General features: G+C 37.7%; 1 protein-coding gene and 1 pseudogene across 11 annotated transcripts in view; both read left to right on the plus strand.

The window, feature by feature from the left end:
• FHIT (fragile histidine triad diadenosine triphosphatase) overlaps positions 1 to 17865 on the plus strand; it is a 1412849-nt gene that overhangs the window by 652512 nt on the left and 742472 nt on the right. The gene's annotated exons all lie outside the window — the stretch shown is intronic.
• Positions 5726 to 5962, plus strand: LOC112853062 (U2 spliceosomal RNA; annotated as a pseudogene).

A 17865-nucleotide genomic window follows, 5' to 3' on the forward strand; every position in this document is an offset into this window, starting at 1 on the left:
AAAATGCATAGGCTGTCCCTGGCCCAGATGAAGGGGTCGAATATTAGCTATATTGTTAAGTTTCTGTGCAGTTACGAGAGTCTAGAGGAGTCAAATGTGATTCTGTGTTCCACAAGGTTTATTGAATTTTCTCTCCTGCTCTTTGTGAATATTTGTATTATTAAAGCCCAAATTTCCTTTTTTAGCTTGTTTTCCTTTGCAGGGCCAGGTCCTTGAATGTGGACTTTTTTTTTTTTTTTTTTTTTTTAATTGTGTGGTTAGTTCCCTTTGGGCTGGGGTTGCTAGATATCATAATGCATTTCTCTTCCTGTAAATCCATAAATACTAAAGCTATCCTCCCTCCTCCCTCATTGAATTCCCTCAATTGCTTGCAGTTCATGTCCCGTAAACGTATAGATTTTCCTTCTTGCCCTCCCCACCGTATCAAGGGTCGCTGTTTGTATTCTGTTCTAGAGACCAGATGGGGCCTCCTGTACGTGCCGCAGGCTCTGCAGCCTTACTGCCAGCCACAGTCAACATGTCTCCTGCTCCAGGGACCACGTTGGTTCCCTTCACTGTTTGAGCTGTGTACACTAGGATTGTATTGCCTTGCCTAATGGTGTTTTTCAAGCTGCAATCCTATGCTCTAGGTCAGAGTTTTTTCTGCAGACTCCACTGGTCGGCCTGTTCATCTCTAGCCCACGCTCTTGTCTGCCTTGTTTCACCTTGTCTGTGGCAATGCGCTGTCCCCCTAGGGACATGGTAACCAGCTGCATTTTATCCAGCCGGGCGGCCTCTGTTCACATGCTCTTCGGACAGATTAAGGCCTGTCTTCCCACGAGAGACTCCTCAGATGACATACCAAAGACTAGTGTCAGTGTGGGAGAAGGGAGAATGCTCAGAGTCCATGATGCCCTTGGCGCAGTGGTGTGTCTTTATGAATGCATTGACACAGCCGCCATTTCTCCTGATGGGTCCGGGAACATTCTTCTCCTCTTACAGACTTCTGGGTGTCTTATTGACAATAGAGATAAAATGCATTGCGATAAAGACTGGAGGATTTTTAAACTCCAAAGGGAATCTTATCTTGGCTATTCTTCACTGAAACACATTTATCTTTTTTTCTTACATGGGAGGAAAATCATTTTGCAAATTAAATATTTTGTACTTCATCCACTTATTTGGGCCATTCTTTTTGCCAAAAAGATAGGAGCTGACTTACAAAAATACTTACAGGGCAACAGATTTATTTTGATTGTAACTGAGAAACTGGAGCAGAGAGAAAATATCTGGGATATTCCAAATGTACTATATTAATGTGGTTTTCAAAATGAAAATAAAATGATTTCAAACTCACAGAAAAGTTGAAAAGTTCAGCAATCACCTGTTTTTCCCTGAGATTCATCAGCTTTAACTTCTTGATCTACCCCCGCCATGTTTCTCCATAGACATTTCTCTTTTGCCAAACTATCCAACGGTGTGCTATTGTAGACATCAAGACATTCCTTTACTAAATAATTCAGCATGCATCTCCCAAGAATAAGGGCATTCTCCTACACAATGGCGCCACTGTTGGTGCCCCCAAGAAAATCCATATCAGTTTAGTGATCTGTTTGTACTTTCCATGCTTAGATTTTCTCACGTGGCTTCTTTTCTCCATGATACAAAGCTCACAGTTTCCTCCTGTCACAGCCCATACATTTTAATTGGTTATTAAATTCCCTTGCTGTCTCTAATCTGTTACACTTTCCCACCTCCCTTAGTTCTTCACGGCACTAAGTCATCTGAAGATTCCAGGTCAGTTGTCCCAAGTAACATTGCATTTCCTTGATCCATCCGGCTGTTTTCTCATGGTTCAGATGAGGTCAGACATTTTTGGCCTGGACACCAAATAGATGATGCTGTCCACTTCTCACCACCTCATGCCAGGGCACATCATGTCTGGCCATGTCTGATGTGCTATTGGCATCGCCAGTATTGACCACTTGGTTAGACGGTGACTGTCAGATGGTCTTGTAATTTTTTTTCTTCTTAATTAGTATGTACTGGGGTAATACTGCAGACCATCACTCATTATCTGAAAATAAAAAGACAAAGATAAATTTATTTAAGGGAGAATTGTACTGGTCAGTTTGATTCGTTGGTACTTGGAGATGTGTTGAGTTTGTTACTAACTGGCTGACATTAAGCAACAATGGGCTGTCACCAGTTGACTAGCAAAAGATTGTTGATTGAATAGGCTTCCGTCTGTTTCTGGAGGCCACTTGTCATCATGGCTATAGAACAATCTTTCTTAGGCTTATGGCAACTTTAATTATCATCTGAATATCTTATTCCCCAATAAAATGTCTCCCAGTCTACTGGTTCAGTTTTAGCATATATTTCTGGCTTTGCCTGAGTCACTTACAACATGGGGCTTACAAAATGTTGGCTATCTAATTCTGTCAGTTTTTTTCTACCTTTCCTAATGGGCATTCTTCTATAGAGAAGCCCTTGACTTTTTTGTTCACTCCTTTTGTCTGTCTTGGTCTCACATCTAGTTGACTCATAGGTTATTTTTATTTCAGGGTATTATAATCTGTACTATTATAGAATTGTGCACAAGGGTGCAAAGTTGGGCAGCAAATGCCCCACAGTTTCCCATGTCCTTTCTTCATGGCTCTATTGGTCTTTAAGCACTTCCTTATTTTCTGCCACCAGGTGTTCCTAGTTCATTTTGTTTTCCTTCCTTCAGTCCTAGAATTAGCTATTTCCAAAGAGCCCTGGCTTATTTTAGGAGAGAATATAAGGTCTAGGTATTAGGTGTGTTCATCGTTTCTGGGATAACATTGTTATTAGACCCTTTTGTGGAAAGGACTAGAAAATGTGTATGTATGTATGCATATAGTTTAAATCATGTGTTCATACTATACCTCCGTGGAAATCAAGCAGTATGGGGGTTCTTCCTCACATTCCTTCATTTCGTATTTGTGTTTCCATTCTCTCTCATTTACTCTGCAATCCTTTAATACACTCAAAATAACTTCAGAATTGCAATACCAATATTTATATATTTCTGATCCAAAGTTGAGTGGTATGAGCTGAAAGCATTTTTAGAGATATCTTAGGTTTTGTTTTAGTTACAGCATGATTGGCTCAAAACACACAAAACAATGTTTGTATGTGCATAAGAAGACATTCTGAAGGGTCATAACCATTTCTATAAAGCTCAGCACTGCTGGAATTGTAGTAGTGCTAGTAATTAGAGCTAACATTTATTGAAGAATTACTATGTGTCCAGCACTATTCTAAATACTTTGCATGTTTTTTCTATTAATTATCATGAAAATGCTTTGAGGTGGTTATTATTATCTTTTTGATTTTGCTGATGAAAAATCTCATGACAAGTCTCTCTAATATTAATGGGAAGACCTGGGTCTCCAACCAGGCATTCTGATGATAGAGTTCAGATTCTTAATCTCTATGTTCTACATAAATTTTTAAAAATTAATAAAAAGTAGTTACTTGTAGCAATCTTTAATTTTCCTATCAGAACATTTTTTATCCCTTATTAGATTCACTTCTCATTGTGTCTTTCACATTAGATGTAAGATCTGAGAGGTTAGAGGTCATGATTTGTTTCACTATCGAATCTGCAGCAAACATGCATTACATGGTACGTAAATGTACTCAATGAGTTATTAGTAATGGCAGTATAGTCATGATTCCCATGGGCCATTGTGCTAAAACCTTAAATGTATTATTTTGAATTCTTAAAGCAATGATTCTCAATAAGTATTACTATCCATATTGTGAGACAAACACATTCTGAAACGTAATATGACTGCCCAGAGCCTTTCAGCTAGTAAATACTAGAGCTGATATTTGAATGAAGGTGTCCTTATTTCAGAAGCCTGTTCTTTATCATCTCCCATGAGATCTTATTTTCTTTTTTTGTGTGTGTGAAATTCTTCCCAGTCCAGATCATTGGTATTGACCCTACTGGAAGGGTGGGTATTTGACGGGCTTTACAAAAAGTGAGAGAGGTGAAAGGCCAAAACACTGCCATTATACTGAGCAGATACTCTATCCAAATTCAGGGAATAAAAATAAGATGTAGAAGAGATCTGTTTTCTTGGGATCCTGAAATCCCTGTAAGGGGAACAAAAATGAAGTATAGCTGTTTTAATTAAACTCTTACAGAAACTTCATGACAATTGGAGTACTTTGTGCTTGAAAAATATGTGAATTTGGATTTGGATTCCAGATGAATTATATATTTCAGGCATTGCCTATAAATCCCGGCCTGTGTTTGGTTTTTAATGCTGACTCAGTTTTCCCCTATCCCCACGAGGATGCCTGCTTGGGCATCTGATTTCCCTTTGCTACTCTCAGTCTTTTACGTTCTTTATTCCTGGTCTTGGTTTTATGAGTTCCACAATATGTTTGCTACCAGACCTGTCACGGCATTCATTGTCAGAAGACAAAGACATAAAACAGATAGAATAAGAGTACTGGTGACTCTGGGGATGAGGGCTCTTTGTTGCCAATTTCACCAAGCTTTAGCCTGAAGCTGTTGCGGTTGGTCTTGGTCTTAATCACTGGCATCTGTCCCCCTCTGAATGGCAATGTGGGTAAGGGTTGATGATAGCAAGGCCTCCTAACCAGGCACATGGAATATTCAATGAAAGAAGAATCTGTAAGAAAATGAAAAACAAAAACAAAAAAACATCTCCACCTCTGTCTCCAAAGGAAAGCTCGTCCAAATGGTAAAGGGGCACATTGGGCAGTTTTCTCTGAAGGTGAAACTGATCATTGTCAACGGACAATGAGAGTTCATTCTGGATTAGTAGCATAGCCACAGAAAAGTCATGTGAAGGTACTATGAAAATGTTAATGTGTTTCACGGACTAGTTAAAGTGGATGTGCTTTTTAAGTCATCTTGTTTGCAAATAGTAAAATAGCAGGTGGAGTTTACATTTCATTGTAAGTCCTGACAAATAAACAAATATTACATTTTCCAATTCCATTTGAAATGCGGTAGTAGGAAGCAGTATAGTGACGGTATGAGATCACAGATGTGGCATCTGACCAACAGAATTGTGAGTCCAAATGCAGCCATTTCTTACCTGTGTGACTTTGGACAATTTAGTTTTCCTCTATCAGAATCACCTTCCACTTCTGTAAAAGCAGTGTGTTGGAAAAGCTATGGGAAGCAAGTCACAGAATGAAAAGAATAAGCTGAAAAGTAGCAGCCCTCAGAAATAAATGAAATTAGGGTGGCTCTGGGCATCCTGGTTGCAGAGATGACAGTCTCCTCGGGATAGTGCCACTGAAATGATGAAGCCCCTGCCATGTGTGTCCCTGTGTCACACGGAACTGCCAAGAGTTAAATTCCCAGAGCGGACCATCTCTTTGGCCTTGCCTAGGTCTCTTGCTGAGGGCAGGTGAGGTATTTTGTTTGACAGCCTACCAGGATGGCTTGCTCTGGGTGAGGACGGGTGTCCTAAAAGAACTCAGGTGGGAATACAAGCTTAGCTGTGAACACTACAGATGTCTGTGCTATGGGTCTGGGGAGGGAAACTTGAATTGCTGGTATTTGTGTGCATGGGTATGCGCACGTGTGCATGCATGCTTGCTGTATCGTGATGTCCTTCACAACTTTTGGATCCATCTGTGGAATTAGAATTAAGAAAAATAAAAAAGTAAATGTATAGAATGCAGGCTGGATGACAGGTGACAGGTGTGTTTTATAGTTGTCTATTTCATCGCTTCTCGGCCTTTTGGCTAAGATCAAGTGTGGTTGTCTATTTCAGAAGCTAAATTGTGTTTCCATGAACCAGACATTAAAGCAAAGACTACTGGAAGCCCTCTTTGAACTTGAGGACACCCAAGAAAACAGCCTCATAATTATTTTCCAAATCTCACGAAACAGGAGTAGACTTTGAGCTAACTCAATTCTACTCCTGTTAGTCTTTGAGGTACTTTATAGTACTATTGTTTTTTAAAACACATGATCCAAGTTATATGAAAGGAAAAAACTCAACTTGAATTCCTAAACTAATCTATATTGGACTTCATCTTCTTATCCCAAGTTCCTTCCTGAGATTGACAAGTATCACAAATGTGATTTATATGTATGCTGGTAATAAAATTTTCCATCTGTAACTGTGGGTGGCAAGGAGTTTAATTTACCTACCATTATGGGTTATTGTAAAGTAATCAAAATTAATTGGTAAACTAGATCAGACTCACAATCCACAGACATTATTTCTTATATTTCCTCTTCATGGTAGGGTGTGTCTCTTGGTGGATAGTGATGTTAGAGAATATCCCTCCACTCACATCCAACAATATCTTTCCCAGGGCTGATCTTGCTGGCTTACCTCCTAAATTTCAAAAATCTGTCTGTTTCTCTAATTTCCAGTGCCAGCACCATAACCAAGCTATCAGCATTTCCCACCTGGACTATGCTGTTGTATTCACTCTACCTTCTCCTTAGTCTGTTCTTGATATATCAGAGAGAGCTTGCAAGACCTGAATCTGGTCACACAACCCCCCACTTCACACCCCATTGAACAGCTGTGCATGGCTTCTTATTTGCACTCAGGATAAAGACTCATTTACTTTTTAAACATGGTCTCCATGCTTCCATCTTTATCTCTAATCTCACTTCATAGCAGTCCTCACTGCACCTTTTGTCCCCCAGCCATACCAGCCTCTTCTGCCCCTCTACCAAACCATGTTTCCTTCAACCATGAGGCCTTTACACTTTTTATCTTCCTTGACTGGAATGTTCTTCCACTGACTGTTCCCCTTGATAACACTTGTTTGTCCAGCTAGGATCAACTCATGGATCCCTTCTTTGAGAAAGGCTTTTCTGGCACACCAGTCTAGGCCATCTTCCTTTATTATAACTCTAATGGCACCATGTTCCTTTCTTTCATAGTATTTACCTGTTTGTAATTACACATATGCTAGGGTGATCAGGTAATTTTCATCTTCTGCTTCTAGGCTATGAGAGTCTACAAGTGTACATTCTTTTCTCATAATGGTAATCTTAGCTTAATGTTTTGCATTCAGTGTAAGCCCTCAGTAACTAGTTACTAAATGAAATAATTAAGATTTAGGGATAGTGCATCAGTCAGCTTTTATAGAGTAGAAAGCAACCCTGGAATCTTGGTGGCTGACAACAACATTGTCATTAATGTTTTGCTCACAGTTCTGTAGATTAGCTGTGGCTTAGTTGGGCTTGGCTAGGTCTGGTCTGTTCCACCTGTCATATTATTCTCTGTCCAGCTGAAAAAGGAGCCCTGTCTAGAGCATGTTACTCTTGTGGTAGAAGGTGGGAGCTTAAGAGATCAGCCCAGACTATGTGTACGTGTTTAAAATTTTTGCTGAGAACAGCCGTATGTTATACCCACCCATGTTCCATTGACCAAAACAGTTCACCTGGCCATAAAATTATAAATGGAGCAGAGAAGTGTACTCCATCCACAGTGTGGAAAGAAGAAAGAATGAATACTTGTAAATACTATCATCTACCATAGATGGTAAATAAATAGTCTAAGACTTTAAGACAAAGGAATATCTATCTGCCTCCAATACTGACTCTAAAGCCATGGATTTGCCCAATACAAGGAACACCTCTGATATAGGAAATATATCATTCTCCTAGATGAGCAATGTTGAAGAGTTGATATTTACGAAGTAAAATGAGCTTTAGACTTGTTGCTACAGACCCCATGGAATACATCCATTCCTTCCCACTTACCTACCATGCCTAACAAAGTATCATGGCGGAAAAAAAAGACGTCAGTCATTGTGTCATGTAACAAGTATTTAAGGACTACTACTTTAATACTCGCTATATAAAAAGAAGTTGTAAAATGGCATGTAATGCTCAGTTCTATTAACTATGTAAATATTATTAGAAAATACCATCAAGCTTTCACATTTGTCTCATGGCTTTGTTGATTAACACTAAGAAAATAAGACTAAAGATGAAGTTGATAGGAAATTGGCCGCAAATGAGAAGTAATCAAACCTGACTCTAGCAAGTGGCCTAATGGCCTCTTCTATAAAAACTGACATGGGTTGGCAAGAAGAAGCCACACTTGGTAACCTTGAGGTTAATATTGCCAAATTAAAGTTTATTAACATTAGAAAAAAGAAGATGATATAGAAGTTTTCATAATTTGAAAAGAGCCCTTTGTCCATGCAGGTGAATGCCACTGGATGGCAGAAATCTAAGTTTATCACCATCTTGGCCAGGACAATCAGCAGGGGATTTGGGTAGCTTTCTGAGATTTACCACAGGAAAAATAGCAATCAAAACCAGAGCCTGGATGATATGTTTTCCCTATCCAGTATGATTATCGTTGAATGATAGAGCTAGAAGAAAGCTGGAGAGATGATCTCATTTGTAAGAGAATAGAAGATGAAAAGTATAAACGTAGAAGCAGACAAAAACATGTTTTGCGACTTTGATGTAAAACATTTTAAACTGGGTTTTAGGGAAATTTTTATTCCTAATAACTAACAATTAATGACACATATCTTTTCTATGAAACTTTATATTCAGTTATTGTAACAGCTACCACTTATTGAAAGCTGGCTTATTTAGTTAACTAGATTTACATACATTCAGGGGGAGAATAAAAACAACTACCATTAGGAAAGTAACTGGTCCAGATTCACCCAACTAGTAAGTAGTGGAGTTTTGATAAGAATGAGGCCACTTGGATTGCTAAATAATTTCCTTAACCACTTGACCATATCACACGTCTGGAACAAGCCTGGTTCTAGGTAGCTGACCTGGTTTACCCCTTTGTTTACTTACAAATAAAGTCTTTCTCTTTTATGTCTGTCTGTCTGTCTCTGTTTTTCTGTCTTTCCCTTTTTTTCTCTCCCTAGTTTATATAGTCCATGATCTAAATAGGAAAGGAGAAAATAACTTTGGTGAATATCCAAGGGTTACTAGAACTGCAAATGTCTTGGGGTTTTGGGAAATAGGGAAGCAGGCTCTTCTCCCAGACAGACCCCATGGTATCTGTTGGCTTATACCCATGAAGTCATCCTGGCATACGGTACTTTGATACCTACCCTGAACTCAAAGATCTAAAAATTTGTTCAGTCCATTGAATATAATTCAGTTATCCGTTTTCTTCAAACTTTGAAAAATAATTATAAATTAAATCACTGCTAGATTTGATTTCCACAATTGGGTTTACCACAGGGCAAAAAGGCTACCCGACCATGTAGCTAATGGTTGTATGATTTTAGGGAACAATTTATATTTTTTTCACCGTTTTAAGAAGAATCTTTCTAAAGCGTATTTTCTCTTTTGAAATAATTTTCTTCATTATTTTGCTGATTACTTTCACATTTGGAGTCGCGGTTGAGTACAGAGATTAGGTACTATCCCTGAAGCTCTGAAAGCTGCAGGGGACTCCTTGGATCAATATTGTATTTGGCAGTTCTTTTATTAACTGCATTATGTAATTATTTTATAATTAACAAATGGCTGTGATGTGAAGTGTTTGGGTTAGGATAATAAAGAACTTCAAATTACTTACTCAGCAACTTTACTGAACATTTTTTTTTGAAGTATAACCCCTGACATTGGTGACTGTGAATATGGTTGGATAGCACATATGCTTATATTTTGAAAACATACCTCATAGTTCTTATTTTGATCATTTGTCCATGTAGCTATTTATCTGTATAGTAAAATTAATTTCATTTTATGATATAATCTGGTGGCATATATAAAATAGAGGTTATTTTCCACTTCTTTCAAATGAGTATTGCATGTGTCGTTATGAATAAAATGAGCAAAAGTTTAATGCTATTCATTTTTTTTTAATTCACAAAAATGTGAAGAAGGTAAAAAAGACTGATAATCCCACGCTCAAGGATAATCTTGTTAATCTTTTAAGATGTTTCCTTCTCGTCCTAAACAGTTTAAAGTAAAACTAGGATAATTGCTCTGCTTATAATACCCTATTCCTTCATTTCACATACAGGTGTTTTCGTTATTATTTAAACAGTCTGTAACTGCATTTTCAGTTGTGCCATAATTCCATTGATTTGATTTTCTGTAACCGATTTACTTCATCTGTTTTTGGATGTTTCTGACTTTTCACAATTGTAAATCATGCTGCAAACCTAAAATTGTATACCCATAAGAGGAGTAGGAAAACAATTTGCCATTGTGTATAGTGATGGTGATGGTACTCCTCATAAATGCTAGTTTTAGAAGTGAAAATGGTATCATGTTAATTTGCATTTATTTGATTATTAGCAATGTATTATGACAACATTTTTTGTCAGTTCATTCCAGTTTTACTGGTGAGGAACTTGAGTCTTCCATAGGCTAAACAATTTGATTCAAGTCCTACAACTAAGGAAGAGAACCGAGATTTGACCCCATGCTTTTCTGATTCTAATGACTGTGTACAATATTGTATAAATTTAATTTTGTTGTCTTGTAGCTTCCTAGAAGCACTCCATTTTTCTTAATATTTGAGTACAGTGCCACCAAGTATTAGGAGTATGTCACAATCCATCTAAATAGGAACAGTTAAATTCTGGATGTATTTTTTCTCAACTTTGACTCAGTGGGCTTCTAGGGAGTGGCCATGCTTTTGCTATTATTTATTTATTTTTATCATAACTTGATAAATAATTACACGCTATACAGTGCACTAATTCGAAGTATACAATTATGGCTTTTCCTGCATGCCGGGGCTGCCTTCAGCTATCATGAGCGTAGACTTTTGCCACTGCCACTGGCAGTGACCTAGCTGTCTCTTCTGTTGGGTGCCTAACACAGTGTTTGGTATGTAGTAGGTGGTATGTAAGAGTTTTCTAAATGGTCAGTTCGAGACCTTTTTTTTTTTTTTTTTTAAATGACATTATTGTGCTAGGCATCTAGGGCCTTGCCAATAAATAAGACACATACCCTTCTTTCCAGAACTTTACAGGATCATCAGAGGAGTAAGACCTAAACCATGAGAAAAGTAACTTCAGGATCAAGTATCTGATTAGATGTCAAGTGAGGAGATCAGCCAGTTGTTTTTCACTACTGATGCCAGGGGAAGATAAGTGCATACAACTCTGTGTAAGGTTTTCCAGGACAGCTTCTTAGATGTGGGGGCTGCGTGCTGGCTCAGTTCATGGTGCCCCAAAGTGTCATTCCTCATTGACCACTCAGATACTCCTATAGTTGACCTTTGAACAACGTGAGGGTTAGGGGTACCAACCCTCCCTACGCAGTTGAAAATCTGTGCAGAATTTTGGATGCCTCCCAAAGTTAACTTCTAATAGCCTGCTGTTGACTGGAAGCTTTACCAATAACATGAACAATCGATGAACCCAGATTTTGAATAAGTATTATATACTGTATTCTTACAATAAAGTAAGCCAGAGAAAATAAAAAGTTATTAAGAAAATTATAAGGAAGAGAAAATACATTTGCAGTACTATAATATAAAAAACCTGGGTATAAATGGACTTGTGTTGCTCAAGGGTCAGCTGGACTTCTGGCTATCTTGTGAGGCTGCTTGGGTTAATAACTAGAAAGGCTGTAGTTGTTGCTTTTGCCTTTTTATGTTCTAAAATTGAAGCTTTTGAGAGAAGAACAAGGTCTTGGGAAACCCACTGAGTTTAACATCTACTATCACTTTTTTCCTGCCTCATCCAGAGGCAGCCATTTTTTACATTACTGGCACCTAGACTGGCTTGATTGCTTTTTCCTCTGAAATGTTATTACCCTCTACTGACTGAGCTCTCAATCATATATCATCGTCCATTTGTTTATATCATTTATGGGTACACACTTTATCGAAGAAGCTTCTTGATGGCAAAGAAACTCCCATCTTAGATTTCTTTGAATTCTTTGTACCTACAAGTATGGTGTGTGTATCCAGGTAATATACAGCTATATGGATAAGTGTGAGTAAAACATGTATGATTGCTTTCTTATCTTTGCAAAAAATAAAAAAACAACAGTGATTCTAAAAGTATTTAGCTGCTTTGTGTTTCTTCTTATTACGGGTAAATGCAACCTTGATCTAAAATAACTTAGATTGCAGGACAAAAATTCACTTGAAGTGTCAGTTAAAAAGCAGATTTGCAGATTGTGCCCTGAATCCTCTACTCTTATCTATAAAGTTGAATGTAAGATCCAGGAATTGGAATTTAAAACAAGCCAATCATCCCTGACACTTGTGATGTATATCCATGAGCCAAAGGTTGGGCAATGAGCTGGACACTTGACGTTTAGTGAAACAAAATGCAGAAATTAATCATGCTCAAGAGAGGTGGTAACAATGTAGGTTAGTTGGAATTTCTTAGAAATAACTATAGAACTGAGTACTATAGCATCTGGAAGTATGGCATCTGGAAGGCTTTAGCTTGAATTGTTTAAATTTTGTGTTTCTAAATCTTTATAACTCAAATAAGATATACCGTGGCTGTCTATAACAAGTTATCAAAAAACACTAAATGTATATAGAAATCTGGCTCCTTGGATCATAATAGGTTGTCATCCCTTGTAAAGGGTGATGAGAAATGGTTTCTCAGGGACCAGCCTGTTTCTCAGAATGGCTTGTTCTTAGATGAATGAGTCAGTTTTCTGCCTGCTAACTCCACAAATTAGCTTGTTAGTACCTCTGACTCAGAGTCTAGTTCACTTCAATTCTTGTTCAGTTCAGTAGATATTGAATGTCACCTGCTATGTGCCAAATCCTGTGCTAGCTGCTAGAGACAATGTTAAAACAAAACAAAACAAACAAACAAACAAAAAAACAAACCAGTGATTGTACAGTACTTCCTAGGGGCCAGGCACTGTTACTGTTAGTGCTTTATTTATGTTAACTCTTCAGAAAAACCCAAAGAAACCCTTTTTTGTTGTTGTTGTTCCCATCTTACAAATAAGGGACTATACTGAGAGCAGAATGTATTCTGTTTTCAGAATACTATTTTTTTTTTCTTTTTAAACATAGTTTAGCTTTCATTTGTGCTGTTCAGGCGTCATTTCCCTAGGAGATGTGTCCATATGATCCATGGCTTCCCTTACAGCATCCAAGGAACTCAAGCTACTCCTGACATGTTGGATGGACATTTTTTGAACCTTTAGACCAGCTCTGTATACTAGAACTTTCCGTGATGAAAAAGTCCTATAGATCTGCTTCAGTCAATACAGTAGCCACATGTGGCTCCTGAGTACTTGAGATGTGGCTAGTGTGAGCAAGGAACAAAATGTTTAACTTCATTTGATTCATTTAAATAGCAACAGATCCTAGTGGCAACTGTGTTAAACAGTAAAGCTCCAGATCACTCTTTACACCATTGCTCTCACTGACCTGTTCTAGACCTGCCTTGGGGTCCTTCGTGCCAAGCCTTCAACCAGCTGACCTAATGAGTGGATCACCAAGTAAAGCTCTTGATAGGTGACAATTTCAGCTTTGAAGGAGCTTTTGTTTTGGCTATAGGATTTTAATTCAAGAGTGTTGGGATAAAAACATGCAGTGGACTGTAATACCTTGAAAGGCAGTATACTGCACGCTAGACGAGGAGTCAGGAGACTTTTTTCATAAAAGAACAGATAGTAAATATTTTCTGGGCTACTCGGTCTTTGTTGCAATTAGTCAACTATGCTTTAGTGTGAAAGCTGCCATAAACAATAGGTAAATGAATGAGTATGGCTGTATTCCAATAAAACTTTATTTACAAACACAGGTGTTAGGCTGGTTTGGCCCTTGGGCCATAGTTTTGCAGACCTCACATTAGACATTGTTGTCTATTGTGAATGAGTGAGTATGTTCATTTATTGTGTAATAATTATTTGGTGTTTAGTATGTGCCTGCCCCTGGATATATGAACATGAATAGATTAAGGGTCTTTTATTCTTGTGTGCAGAGGCTGACAGTAGAAGATGAAACCCATAGCCATAAACCCAGCAATCATAAACAACATTAGTTTATATTATAAATAAAATAGAACAGACTACCCGGACAGGGTGGTCAGGGAAGGCTTTTCTTTGGAAGTGACATGTGATCTAGGAACTAACAAGGGGACAGCAGGTCCATGAAAGACAGTGGCAGAGAATTCCAGATGGAGGGAAACAAGAACAAAAACCCTGGGGCAGAAACGAGTTGGCATGCTCAAGAATGTTTAAAAAACAGAAAGAGAGCCTATGAGAGTGAAGCCTGGTGAGGAAGAGGGAAAACCCAGGAGCTTGGCATCAGATTAATGGAGCCTTTTAGGGACTTGATCTTAGGGCAGTGCACAATCTTTGGTGAGATGTAAAGAAGGAAAAAGACCTATACCTGGACTCTTTTGCTGAGGTGTTGCTTAGTGTCCCCACATCATACCTTGCTGTGTTCACCAACCTCCATCTTCAAGGGCTCAGGTCTGAGCCCATGAATGAGGTGTGTTCATCTGTATTAGTCATCTCACATTGTTTTCCAGAAGTTATAGATTCTTCAAGGCAAACACGAGCAAGCATTTCTTGATTGATGCTATAGTTCAGATCCGTCATGTGTTGCTTTGTTTTTTTGTTTTGTTTTGTTTTGTTTTGTTTTTTGCCTTGTTTTTACCTTCAGTATCAATTTCAAGGTATCACACTGCATTATTTCAGATTCCTTTGTAATATAAAAGTTCCTGGAATATTGTGATTGTTACAAACCTCTATTTGCAGAGTAAGTTCTCAGCAACAACCCATTAAGAAGATCCTTAGACAATGTTGGGGATTTTTCCTGGAATTGAAACCATTTTATTTATTTTTTTTTAAAGTTGAGCCTAAACTTTGTGAAAAAATGAGTAGGTGTTAAATTTCTTTGAAGTAGATGCATAGTGCATAGATCCTAGACTCTACTTGCTGGTTTCATTTGGAGAAAAAATTAGGGGGCATGATATTGTGTAACTGTTGGTTCATCTTTGTCTAGCGCAGTGGAATACAAATATTTGACCTTCTTGACAAAGACAGATGGATTGAAGCTACATACCATGATATCATTAGGTTGTTGAATAACATCATTATTCATGATTATAAGGAATTATTCAGGTGAAATGGCAAACCTAATAGAAAGCTATTATTTGTGCAGTGAATATAGTTTTACTGTCCTTGTCATTCCAACCTGGTAGTCAAATTGAAGATAAGATATATGTATTTATTTTACCACAAAGAATCATTAATAGCATAATTTAAACAAATGGAGCCAATTATAATTAGTAATTGAGTAAATCAGATCATAAAGCATAATTCCAGAAAGAAGTTATATACTGTGAATCCAAAACCTTAACATTTTTTTGGTCATTAATGGGGTTGTTTGATATTTATTAATTCATTTTTAATTGAGTAAAATTTCTATAACCATTAAAATGTATGCAACATTGTACTTCCAGAGAAGATTCTAGAGATGCCTTAAATTTAAAGTAGCATTTTAAAGTCCTATCATTTTTGCTGACCCTCCAGGTGTGCACAAACCATGGCCTGGAGCCAAATCCCCTGTCTGTCTCTGTAACTAACGTTTTCTTGGAACATAGCCACAATCGTTCCTTTATGAGTGTCTGTAGCTGCTTCTTTGCTGCGGTAGCCGAGTTGAGTAGTTGTGACAGAGACCATATGGCCCGCAGAGCCTGAAACATTTACTCTCTGTCCCTTTACAGAAAATGTTTGCCAACCCTTGCACTAAGAAACTACATGAAAAAATAAAATTGTGCACCAACTGATCTCAAAGCAGTTTCAAGGAGCTCCCAGGGAATTCTCCCAGGCGGGGAGAAATTCGCACCAGGACCTATCTAGTTAACGAAGTGTGGTGGCAGGTGTGATGCAGATCCACCTGTTAGACCATCAGCTTCATCAGAAAAATGACTTGAATTGTTATAATATGCTGTAAAAAGGAAAGGACTAAATTAGCTCTCTCTGGTATGGTTTTAGAATGTTCTTGCCTGAAACTGTGATAGAATAGATAAATCTCGAGTTCCTCCACCACGTTACTTACATAGCTCTGTATAGAACAAACACCAGGAAAAAAAATGTGTGAATAAAGTTTGATCATGAGTGTGAGAATATTTTTCCAAAAATACATATCCAGAAATATGCCGATGAAAGAGCTATGTAAACCCCATCAAATGTGGAAGTTGCCTATTTGTTGAATTATTTTTTTTTTTTAATTTGAGTGATCTTTCAAATAGAAAAATGTACAGGGAATAATGTGCTACACAGATTTTTTTTAATTAACGTATTTGCATATGTGCTTCAGATCTTTTTTTTTTTTTTCAAGTAAAAAGTTATAGATATACCCCACGTCCCTAACTCTGATCTTATTCTCCTCCTCCTCTCTCTAGAGCTGGGTTTTTCAATCCTGATGCCAGATCATTCTTTCTTGTGGGCTGTCCTGGGCACCATAGGATATTTAGCTGCAGTTCTGGCCTCTGCCTGCTAGATGCGATAGCACACATTTTCCTGCTTGTGACAGTCAAAATGTCTCCACATATTATCGCTTCATAGGCTTGGGACGCAAAATCATCCCCTTTTGAGACCTTCTGCTTTAGAAGTATCTACTAACCTGACACTGGTATGTTTCCTACCTGCTGAGCTCTATGTGTTTCTTATGTGTGTCTGTGTCTCTGCAAAGCAAAGAGTGTAGCTTGTTTAAAGTTTTTTATAGACCATGCCCTTCTGTACATCTTTAATTTCTTTCATTCAGCATTGTTTTCGAGATATAGTCACATTAGTGAATGAAGATCTAATTCTTTTGCTTACTGTGTTGTATTCCATTCTCTAAATACATGACAAGTTAATTTCCTATTTGGAGTGTTGCTATTTTTTTCCCATTAAGACAATGTAAAATGAATATCCCTTTTATGTATCTCCTGGTACACTGGTGAGTGGATCTCTGTAGAATATTTACCTAGCAGTGCAATTTCCATGTTGGAAAGAATGCAGTTCTTCAACTTTTGGAGAATAGTCTTGCAATCCCAATTAAGTGATTTTATCAGTGAACACCCCGTACAAAGGTGTGAGAATTCCCATTTTCATCATGTTAGTATATTTTTTAAGTGTTTGCTGCTTTGGTAGATACAAAATATTATCTAATTATTGTCTTTTTTAATGTTTATTTATTTTGAGAAAGTGTGTGAGCGGGGCAGGGGCAGAGAGAGAATCCCAGGCAGGCTCTGCGCTGACAGTGATGGCATGGGTCTCCATCTCATGACCATGAGATCATGGAGCCAAAATCAAGAGTCAGATGCTTAACTGACTGAACCACTGAGGTGCTCTTAATTATTGTTTTAATTGTCATTTCCCTCACTTTTTCGTTTGTTTTCTGGAGGTGCCTTTTATCATTCACCTATGTGCATGCTTTCCTATTTCTTTCATTGGGTCATTATTTTTTAGTAATTAAAAAAATTTTTTTAACGTTTATTTTTATTTTTGAGACAGAGACAGAGCATGAACGGGGGAGGGTCGGAGAGAGAGGGAGACACAGAATCCGAAGCAGGCTTCAGACTCTGAGCTGTCAGCACAGAGCCCAACGCGAGGCTCGAACTCATGGACTGTGAGATCATGACCTAAGCCGAAGTCGGACACTTAACCGACGGATCCACCCAGGCGCCCCTATTTTTTAGTAATTTTTAAAAATATTTTCTAGGTTAAATTTCTTTGTGATTATATGTATTTCAAAATATATTCTGAATTTTGGTTTGGATCTTTAGTGGGGGTGTGTGTACATCTTTTGATAATCAAAAAATTTTAGCTGTAGTTAAATTTATTATATTTTCATTTATGATCTATGCATTTGGATCTAGTTCAAGGAATCTTTCCCAATCCTGAGGTCATAGTGGTATTTTCCTATAATTTTTATCTAAAATTGTTTTTTTTTTTATCTTTTTCAT

The sequence above is a fragment of the Puma concolor genome, chromosome A2, assembly GCF_028749965.1.
Source record: "Puma concolor isolate L17-30 chromosome A2, mPumCon1.1.hap2, whole genome shotgun sequence".
Classification (NCBI taxonomy): domain Eukaryota; kingdom Metazoa; phylum Chordata; class Mammalia; order Carnivora; family Felidae; genus Puma; species Puma concolor.